The sequence below is a fragment of the Sesamum indicum genome, linkage group LG6 (genome assembly GCF_026168435.1).
Source record: "Sesamum indicum cultivar Baizhima isolate 11 linkage group LG6, ASM2616843v1, whole genome shotgun sequence".
Taxonomy (NCBI): Eukaryota; Viridiplantae; Streptophyta; class Magnoliopsida; order Lamiales; family Pedaliaceae; genus Sesamum; species Sesamum indicum.
This window is the reverse complement of record NC_142662.1, coordinates 8,838,134-8,849,597: the sequence shown is the minus strand read 5'-3', so window position 1 is coordinate 8,849,597 and position 11,464 is coordinate 8,838,134. Positions and strand designations below refer to the sequence as shown.

At 36.1% G+C, this 11,464-nt stretch overlaps 1 long non-coding RNA gene across 1 annotated transcript; it reads left to right on the top strand.

The window, feature by feature from the left end:
* Positions 1–9,353: 9,353 nt before the first annotated feature.
* LOC148787708 (uncharacterized) lies at positions 9,354–11,111 on the top strand. The gene is made up of 3 exons (XR_016065680.1): positions 9,354–9,440; positions 9,955–10,020; positions 10,775–11,111. It is a non-coding gene; the product is annotated as an uncharacterized LOC148787708 (long non-coding RNA).
* Positions 11,112–11,464: the final 353 nt, after the last annotated feature.

Sequence of the window (11,464 nt, the reverse complement as noted above, 5' to 3'; positions counted from 1 at the left end):
GAAATCCCAATTTACGATGATAAAAATTGCTTTTGCATTCAATTATTCCTCCCAAAAAACTTTGTCGTATGTTGCACCGGTAATGCAAAATGGTGAAGTCATAGTACTACCGACGTTGGAATCGATTGGTTATGGGTCTCGTCGGTGGAAGGCAACAGCAGTGGGGTATTTTTTGGGCAAATGCCCGTCCTTCCATCACCTGAAAGAGTATGTGACTTCTATTTAGCCTTCATTGAAGGAGGTAACTGTCACGATGAATGGGTTCTTTTTCTTCCAGTTTAAAACAGTTATGGATATGGAAGATGTAATAGAAGGTGGGCCGTGGCTATACCAGGGCCAACCGATTGTGCTCCAAACATGGCAACCAGGAATGGTAATACGTATGCTCAAACACACACAAGTCCCGGTATGAATAAGATTGAGACACCTACAGGTTGAGCTCTGGACAATGGAGGGATTAAGCACAGTGCCTAGTAGAGTAGGGAAGCCACTATATCCGGATGCTATTACGAGAGTATGCATGAGACTGGATTTCGCTCGTATATGAGTTATGCTCGATATCAGTTTGATATTGCCTAAACACATGATCATTATGAGACCGGACGAGGATGGAGGGGAATCATCATGCAAAGTGGATGGGAAGTACAAATAGCTCCCCCCCCCAAATGTAATAGTTGTATGAGCTTGGGCATTCGTCTAAGGAATGATTGTTGAACAAAGGTGCAAAGTCATTAAAACCCCCTGTAACGGTCTATGTTCCTAAAGTTAGTGCCTCTATCCCCCAGGTTGATAAGGAGGTTAGCATTTCACGGACGCCTCCCGTAAGGTGAGATCCAATAACGGGTCCTTCTAACACCCAACCAATTGGGGAATCGGTCGATGCTTCCTTACAGCCGCCAGTTACTCGTGAGCCTCCCAGCGAGCAAATCAGCACGGAGGGAAGAAATAAGGGTAAGGAAGTAGTCATATTCAATTCCTTTGACTCATTAAACTTCATTGATTATGCAGAAACATCAACGAGGGGTCCTAATATCAGCAACCCAATTAGTGGTGACCCATGTTGAATGTTGTATTCTGGAACGTTCGTGGCGTGAACAAGAGGGACCACCAGCTAGATTTGAAAGATCTATTAGCTATGTTCAGGTGACATTTTGTCGGCCTATTGGAAACCCCGGTACGTGTGAATAATGTAGCTCGTATAGAAGCTGTTGTTTTACCTCAGTGGAAATAGTTTGTTGATAATGGAACTACTGAGAATCGTATATGGATAGCATGGCATAATGATTTCATTGATGTTAATGTGCTTGATCTGGGATCCCAGTTTATACACTATCGTGTGATTATACATGCATGTAATGAACCGATGCTTATTACAGTTATTTATGGTGCTAATGAAGTTATTAATCGACGTCAGTTATGGGAATCCTTGAATATGTTGGGTAATCAGTCGATGGATGAGCCGTGGTTAGTGGGAGGTGATTTTAATGCGGTATGTGATCTCAGTGAGGTCTGTGGCACCTTCCGAGACATAAGGATGGCCTGGGAGGAATTTAACACATGTATTCAGTCAACTGCTTTGCATTCACTTCCCATGCAGGGTGAATGATATACATGACATAATTGCAACACAACTTTGTGTAGTCTATGGAAGCGACTAGACCGCATTATTATTTAATGATGCATGGCTCACACGATTTCCGACATCGTGCTACACTAGTCTCTTGCCCCGGACATTGGACCACTCGCCGCTTGTATTGAATGGGGATAGAAAGATGCAGCTTGAAGGTATGTTTAGATTTGACAACTACCTTACTCTCTCAACGGATTTTATCCCTAGTGTGCAGAATGTCTGGCGACATGCTATTGTAGGCGTGCTTATGTATGCTGTTACATGGAACCTTAAGTCTTTAAAGCCTGTCTTCAGGCAGCAGAGGAGAAATGAGGGTAACCTTTCACGCAATGTTCGTCTAGCAAAAGGTTTTCTTGAGACAGCACAAACATTACTGAGAATGAATCGACAAGACGAATTGTTACTCTTACTAGAACACTACTATCGGTTGGTATACGCCAAGGCAGTGAAGCTTGAGCAAATCATGTTACAACAACAGGCAAAGATGCAGTGGATGAAGGTAGGGGACCAATGCTGGAAAGTCTTTTTTCACAAAATAGCCCAAAGAAGAACTGCTCGGAGGATCTTACAGATCAATGACGAGCAAGGGAACACCTATACAGAGCCAGGAGCAGTTATTCATGAGTTTATCTCCTTTTACCAGGCTCTATTAGGAGGGGTACGAAGATAATATACAATCAATATTGGGTACTTGAGACCATGGACGAGGTATGCTGATTGAGGAGGACACAAACTTCTCCTTAAACCAGTTATGGCTGATGAAGTCAAGCAGGCCGTTTTTGACATCGCAGACGACAAAGCATCGGAACCTGATGGATATTCTTCCGGGTTTTACAAAGCAGCTGTGCCGATTGTGGAACAGAAGTCACATCAGCTATTCTGGACTTCTTTGCATCAGGTAGGATGCTAAAGTAAATCAACACCACTCTTCTAGCATTAATCCCTAAGGTACACTCCCTATGATGGTCATAGATTTCGTCCTATTTCTTATTGTAATGTCCTCTATATGATCATTGCGAAAATTCTTGTTCAGAGATTAAGTTTGACTTTGGATAAATTGATAAGCCCCTGTCAGGCGGCTTTTGTTCCGAGTCGCAATATAGGCGACAATATTATGTTAGCACGGAAACACTTTACAGGATACAATTAAGCACGGCTTCCCTTACGATATGCATTTAAAGTGGACATTCGAAAAGCCTATGACACAGTAGAATGGGATTTCCCCCTAGCAGTTGTGCACCTATTTCGGTTCCCTGCACAGTTCATTCGATGGGTGGAGGAGTGTATCACATCGCCCTTGTTCTCGGTTGGTCTTAACGGGAAACCACACGGTTTCTTTAGGGTCACGCAGGTTATGATAAAGAGATTCGTTGCCACCGTATCTATTTGTCTTAGTGATGAAGGTACTTCATTTACTCTTAGTTCAATTGATTGATCAGGACATTCTATTCTCCTTTCATTGGAAATATAGACCATCTAATTTATTTTAGCTTGGATTTGCCGATGATTTACTATTTTTCTGTAAAGCTGATATGGACTCCATTAGAGTGTTTAAACGGGGTCTGGATCGATTTGCTGAGTTATCTGGACTTCGGATTAATGTGCAAAAGAGGCATCTCATTTTATCACGAGCGGCACACGGGATGAGAGACAAGTTATTAGCAGCGCTCGGGTTTCAAGAGGGGCATTTACCGATGCCATACCTGGGGCTTCCTCTAATCTCTTCCAGACTATCAAGCCGATTGCCGACCTCTATTGGCAAAAATTGATAGTTGCATCAATGGTTAGGAGGGTACGGCATTATCATTTGCGGGACAAATTCAGATTATTAAATCCGTTCTCATGGCTTTGAGTATCTATTAGGCTTCCACGTTCATTCTATCTTAAGATGTTATAAGGGAGATCGAGAAGAGATTGTGCTCCTTCTTATGGAAAGGTGCTACTAGTGGGGGCTATGCAAACTTAGCATGGAGGGATGTATGAAAGCAAGCTGCAGAAGGAGAACAGGGCTTACAAGACATTGCTATTCTTAATCGTGCCTTAATGAATAAAAAATTATGCGATGTGATTCATTGTGATAGAACATCTATATGGGTGGAGTGGTTGTACCATGGGCACTTGCGTGACAGGTCCATTTGGACAATTCCTAAGCATGGAGATGTGTGGGGTTGGAGAAAACTCCTTCGCCTACGTAGCGTTATTCGACCATTGGTGGATTACCAAGTGGGTGATGGAACTACCTTCTATTTGTGCCAGGACCCTTGCCATCCCCTCGTACCAATTATTCAAAGGTTCCCATGTGGTCCGCAACTCACTAATCTTGGACTCTCGGAGAAACTTAATAGGGTTATTATGGATGGGCATTGGCACTGGCCCTCATCACGGACATGTTTGGAGATTGTACAGAATTTTCCCATAATCCATGGAGACGATGATCGTGTTCATTGGCGAGATACGAATGAACGTCTCATTATTGAATCGCTATATCGTATATTACACCTGTCGGGACCCAAGGTAGGCTGGACTTCACTACTCTCGGCCCTGAAGATTCCTAGACATATATTCATACTCTGGCTCGTTATATTATGGAAACTATCCACGTTAGATAAACCGTGGTTGTCGTATCTTGGCACCTGTGTTCTTTGTGATGAAGGCGCAATAGAAATATATACACACTTATTTTTTGATGTCGTTAGGCCAGACAATGCCTCATAGCTGTGAGATAGGATGTTCGATTCACATGGCCAAACCGAGACTGGACCTTAGACGTGGAGTGGGCTACTAGGAAGTGGAGAGGGAAACATATCGTCAATTTATTCTACTGTGCATTACTCGTTGCATGTGTCTATCATATCTGGAGAGAGCGGAACATGCGCTGCTTTGAGCATGTTGATCGACCACCGAGCACCATCGTTGCCATCATAGTGGATAACGTTAGACAGAGAATTATTAGTGCTAATTTATCACACTCTGTTAGTACTTCTGCATTATACAGACTATGGCATATCCCATGGCCTGTTATGGGAGAAGTCGATATTTGACTGTTGTACTCTAAGGACGTACCTTTTTATTAATGAAACTTACATTTACCCCAAAAAAAATGTCTAAAATTTATTCAGTTTTGGACGGAGGGCAGGAATTGCCACATTTTTTTAAGCTAGGAGGCATATTTTGTCAGAGTCTAAATTACAGTCCTTAAAATGCTACCCCCTAAGTTATGGCCTTTGCAATTAACCCACGGGTAAGCACCGCATCTGTGGCAAAATTTGATGGTAGAGATCAAGTAGTGGTAGTTGATTTGCTCGGTTTTGTTGTGGTGGTGGTGGCAGTTTCACCCATTTTGAACGTATTTTTGGTGGAAGTTATGACCGGTACTGAGCGGTTTCTTAGCTCTCCTGCAGCCCAATTTAGGTTAGAAATCGGAGTTTTTCTCACTCTCTGCATTCTTTGGTGGAACTCTCTAATCTAGCAAACAAACACTGTGAGAGAAATGTATTTGTTAAATTCTATAGTATGGTACAATTTATTAACTCTATTCTATTTAAATCTATACATATTTATAGATATGGTGTAATTAATTTAAATCCATTCTATTTATAAACATGCTACAATTAATTTAAATATACATTATTTATTAAAAAAATGAGGTCTTAAAATAACTAACTTTGGTTGTGTGTTTTTACTAATTCATAAAAAACTTTATTATAATCTTAAATTATTTAAATAAATTCATCAAATATATTATTAAAGTAGTCTATTTAAATTCAGTAATTTAAATAGAACGTCAAAATAAATTCTTAGCCTAATACCAATGTGCATAAAATTATTTATTTAATATATATTTATTATTTATGAAATAAAACATAAATTGAGTATAATTTTTCATACAAAAATATATATACAATAATATATACAGTTCAATCCACCTACAAGCAAAAATATATATAATTGTAAGGGTAAATTATATTTTACCATATGAACTATGTGCATTTTTATACTTTGTCACCCAAAAATTATTTTTTGTGTCAATTTACCATCTCAATTTCGCGAAATTTGCACTTTGCCATATATGATTGTCATTGTATTCACCTTTCTGGGGATAAAATATTACAAACTGTTCATATGTAAAAAATATCACATGTGCATTTAATGTTATTTTGTTTTTTACAAAACAAATGGTTGAGAAATAGTTATAAATCACAAAGTGGAAAACTTAATAAAGTTGAAATGGTAAATTGATAAAAAAAAATATTTAGATGCCAAAGTGTGAAACAACCATTGTTCCGATATTAAAATGTAACTAACCCCAATTATAAATTCATATAAAAGATACATGATTGGACAATAAACAGTGAATTTTTTCTTCCAAGATACAAAACCAAACTTACAACACCTATTTTACACTATTTAAGTTATATTAAAATATAAATCCAAACTTACATACTATTTCTAACACATACTTAATTATCTTTATTTTTTTCTCTTCATCTCCCAAAACAAAACAAAACGCTCTAAATATAAAACCAAACATAATGCATATATTTTTTAGCTCTACACACCTTTTTCCTACTGCTTCGCCGCCTCCTCTCGGACATATTTTTTAGCTCTACACACCTTTTTGAGCTACGCCGCTGCAGTTATCAGGATTTCCCACTTCTCCAAGCTAGTCTTGGAGAAGCCACAATAAGAAAATTCCAAGTGAAATATGGTTCAAGAATCTCATCCACTTCTAGAAAGTTCCAACACAAATATTGGTCAGGAATTTATCCACCATGCATGAAAGTTCCAACATAAACATTATTCAAAAATCACATCCACCTCTAGATGCAGTGTTAGCTATCCACAGCATAGTTTCTTATTGCAATTGTAAGATGACTGCCAGAGGTGGTGTTCCGCCATTTTTTAAGGTATCGCACGTGAAGGAATAGAAGAAGATGGCGAATTGGAAAATTATAGCACCGGCACTGTCTAAGTTGTTTTCCAAAATTTTCACTTAATATGCAGTTTTCATGTTTGATTCTTCGTTCCCTAATTTTGTAATATATTTATGAGCATCTCTCTGTTAACGTGTATATGTTAGAGTGTTTTATTTGAAACTTATTATGTTCCACAATATTATTTGTTGGTGTTACTAATTGTGTGGCCCAATACCCAAATCATCAACTAGCACACCTGGAAGTCCAACAACTGAACCAGCCCACTTGGAGGCCATCTACCCGAACCCGACCCACCACCACTATCCGACCAGGGTTACTTGCTATATATTGTTATAACCCTAACCCTATATCATTATTCCTCACTTCTTCTTTCTTTTCCGCCGACTCTGATCTCTCTCTCTCTCAAACCTTCCATGATTTCTTGGTCTTCTTCCCTTCTTTATCACCGCTATCAACGATGGCTTTCCAAGGCCAAATCAATAGCTTTAGGAAAGCCACCCAAGCTCTCCTTCATTGCTATTTTCTCACCCCTATAAAGAGGAGTCTGACTCCTCTATCTAAAATATGAAAAGTTAAAATCTGTTTTTCTTTTTCTATTCTCTAAGTTTGAACGTGAGTGGTGGGTCTGTGGTGGCTATAAACTGATCTTTGTGATTTGAGGCTCTATTGTGTGTTGAGGAGCAACCGTGGGTTCGGTTCTGTTGTTGTGGGTATGGTGCCTTATGACCGTGTTTCCTATTGATTGGATCTAGCATTTCTTGAGTCATTTTCATACATACTCTGATATTTTATTTATTATTTATTTTACTGTTGTTATTATTCTTAAAGATCTGTAATAATGGTATGTATCTATTAAGGAGTTCCGTACACCAATCTCTGTAATAGTTGATACGGTTCTACATTGTGTAAAGAGGATACCACGTGGGTTTACACCCCACAGTTGGCACTGTCATAAGTCCTAAATTTTGTTTTATGTGTATTTCAGAATATTTGAATATTTTAAGGTTAGCTTCAGCATGTACATTTAAATCAGTAACATTCTTGTTGTTGATTGCATGTATCTATACCTTTATATAATTAGAAAGCACCCTATTGGTATCTTCAATTTATTGACATGTCAATTTTTATTTTTAAATATTTTACTAGTTTTTTCCTCTTTTCTCAACTTTCTATTTTCAATATGTTCTTAACTTCCCATTTTCTCTTCTGAACTTCTACATCTCTTTTTGTTCTCTCATTCTTCTCAGTATTATTTCTCAATTTTTTATTTTTTTATATTTAATTAATCTAATTGATATATTTATAATATAATCATTATTTTTTAAAAAAAAATTAAATTAATTGTTCATATATAGTGAATGTGCCACATATGCTCATTTTAATGAATCTAGAAACCTGCGTTTTCCTATAAATTTACATCAATTTCCTATTCGGTGTTATGTTGTATGAAGAATATGAAATTCATATTGAAAATCCTCCACAAGAAGCTGGTTGGGATGAGAAGAACTACGGGTGTTTAGTTCTCAATTTGAAGTGTTGTTGTCGCAACGGATATTGGATTTTTCTTGTTGGTAGAAATTGCTTCTACAAATTGACCTAAACCTAGCAAAAGTAGATAAGTTTTGATATAAGGGCATTCACTGTCAAGTCTTTCATGCAAACGTTCTTTGAAGGTTATGTTTGCTCTAATGCTAGTGTTTGAAACTAAGTGATGAGTAATTAAAGAGTTGGGCTAATTTCGTTTTCATCTTGATCATAGTTAAAATTCAACTATGCTATGATGGAATGTTTTACTCTCTCGTTTCTTGAATTACAAAATAGTGCATGCCCAAATTACAGTTTTAGTTCCATAGGATAGGAGTTCAATACTTTTCTATTTTACGAAATTTTTAAATACTTATAAAATTTCGAAAACCCAACAAATTTAGTCATATGCTTTACGAAATTTTCAAAATGGTCAAAAACTTAGAAAAACTTGACACATTTATTCCTATAAGTCGCATAAAGTAGAGGACTAAATGTATCGTATTTTTCCCGTTTTGAGACTATTTTAAAATTACATAAAGCAGTGGACTAAATATGCGCAACTTTTTTAAATTTTGGAATCATTTTGATATTTATTTAAATTAGAGGGCTAAAATTATTGAATTTCCTATGTAACTAAAAGTACAATTTTGCCAACAGTGCATATATAAGAAAAAAATGCATATGTATGTGTTCATGATTGGATTGCCTCAATGTACATAAGGTGTATGCAAGAGCTTAAAATAAATTTTTATTAGTATATTGCTAAAATTTCGTTGAAAAAATGCTTTAGAAATTTTGATTTTAAACTATTTAAAAGTTAAGTTGATTTACGTCCGGATGTATTAAGTAGAGATCCCTTCCAACTTTTGCAACTTATTTGAGGAGCACCCATGGGTTTGCTTCTGTTGTTATGGGTACGGTTTGTTGTGATCGTATTCCCTATTTGTAACGGCACAAATATTATAATATATAATTGGGGGATTACTTGGTAAATCTTTATGAAATTTAGTTAATTGGTAAATAAATTATGTTCCATAATTGGAATATAATAAAACTTAAACGGGTTAAATTGGAGCTCGTTATAATATTTGAGAACAATTTATATTAATTAAGAAAATTCAGGAAGGATGTAATGGGTATTTTGAGAAAAGTTAAATTAAATAAATAAAATAATAATATTATATATATATATCATAGATATATAAATAATATATCTATATATATAATGGGTGAGGAGAGAGAGAGTTTGAAGTGAGGCGGTGGGCACATGCACAACAATACACACACATTCACACACAATTAAAGAAGTTGCACCCTTCCCTCTCGCGGAAAAACTAAAAACCGAGGTACGAAAATTTCTATTTTAATTCATATTAATTAGTATAATTATTTTCTTAATTACTCCGTTTATTAAATTTTGTTTATGCTAAGTAATGTATTATTTAATCGAAATATTTTATGGGTTTGGCTATTTAAAATAGTGTCTAATTAAATATAGAATTGGATATAAAAAAATAATGTCGTTGGTTAATTAGATTATTAAATTTGTTAGATTTGAATATTGCTATAGCCAATTTATATAATCCCATCGGAATTGTTAACTAAATACGCAATTCTATGTATTGTTATTTAATTAAATTATATAATAGCGAGAAATTGATAAGAAATTCGTAGAGATATTCCGAAAATTATATGTAATAAATGGTATGTTAATAAAGAGGAAAAACGAAGATTTGCACTTCGATAGAAGTGGAATATTAAAGAATTAGTAGAAATTGTACGAATAATATTTAATATTGTATTTAAAAGAAATTATGATATTCTCGATATATTAATTGTATGTGGTATAACTCATTATAGGATACGGGAGTAAGGTGAAAGACTGACAATTAGCGATTAACCTGAAAGAAACGTTGTGAGGTCGAGGTAAGTAAATAATTAGTATTATCTATATATGTCTTCTTTATTTATGGTTTTACTGTTATCCGAATTTGTTGTTCATGCTAATGTTGATTTATCTGAAAGTATATAAGTAATGGATGATTTTATTTGATTGATGGTATTGTGTGCGTGGAATGAGGAAATGCGTTGAAATATATGTTTGTTGTTTGATATATTGTGGATATCTGGAATGAGAATATGTTGATATATTGTTTTACGTTACTAGTTGCTTACAAGAATGGTGATATGTGGATATGAGGGAGTGGTAGAAATTGAATATAATTGTGGTGTGAATACCCCTTGATGTGTTGAAAAGCCTATAAGGCGATATGAAAGGAGCTAAGTGTGAAAAGAAAGTGCTATGTGCGAAAAGAAAATGCTATGTGCGAAATGAAACAGCTATGTGCGAAAAGAAAATGCTATGTGCGAAATGAGATTGATGAGCCGGCTGTCAAGGGGGTTCACTTGAATTTATATAACGGTGAGATTGAGTTGGCGGGAAAAACACAATATCACCTTCTGGTAAGCAAACTAGGAAAAATGGAGTTTGATTGATTGTCTTGTTATGAGATAGTCATGTGGTGTAATAAAGCTGATTATGTTGGAATTAAATTGACTATATTCCATGCGTGTTGCCTATTCCTCTTGTTTGGGCTGTGCTTGATATGTATATATAGATAGGGCTGGTTATTTACTTACTGAGTAACAGGCTCACTCCCCTGCTGACATTTTTTTTCAGGAATAGACTTTGAGGTGTCTAACTGTTGAAGAATAGGTCCACGCGCTATACTCAAGCAGGTCGGGCCAGTATGCAGTTTTCTTCTCTTTGTCAGTTAGAGTACAAACCACATTTTGTTTGTACAGATAGAATATAAGCGTACGGATTACTTGTGACGAATCACTTTGTGGTGTGTGATATGTATATTTATATATAATGTTGTGGGTTGATAATACCTATTATGACGTGTTGGGATTACGTATGCAAATTAATTAGATGGTTATGTGCAAATGTATATATATGAACACAGGGATTACTATAAGTATGATGTTTAGTGTAGATATAGCTCTTGTAGCGAAGGGGGTGCTACACTATTGATTGGATCTGGCATTTTCTGAGCCATTTTCATACACACTCTGATATTTTATTTATTATTTATTTTATTGTTGTTATTATTCTTAAAGATCTGTGATATTATTTTGTATCTATTAAGGAGTTTCGTGCTCCGATCTCTGTAATTGTTGATAAGGTTGTACTTTGTGTAAAGAGGATACGACGGGGGTTTACACACTACAGTGGTGTTAGAGCATCGTTCTGAACCACTCCCCGCCTTGGTGGTGGTAACCCTAAAAACCCTCCTGTTTTAATTTCTGAAAATTTTATACTATTTCTATCCACCCCGTAGGAACTACGAGATCACCCCAAGGGCGC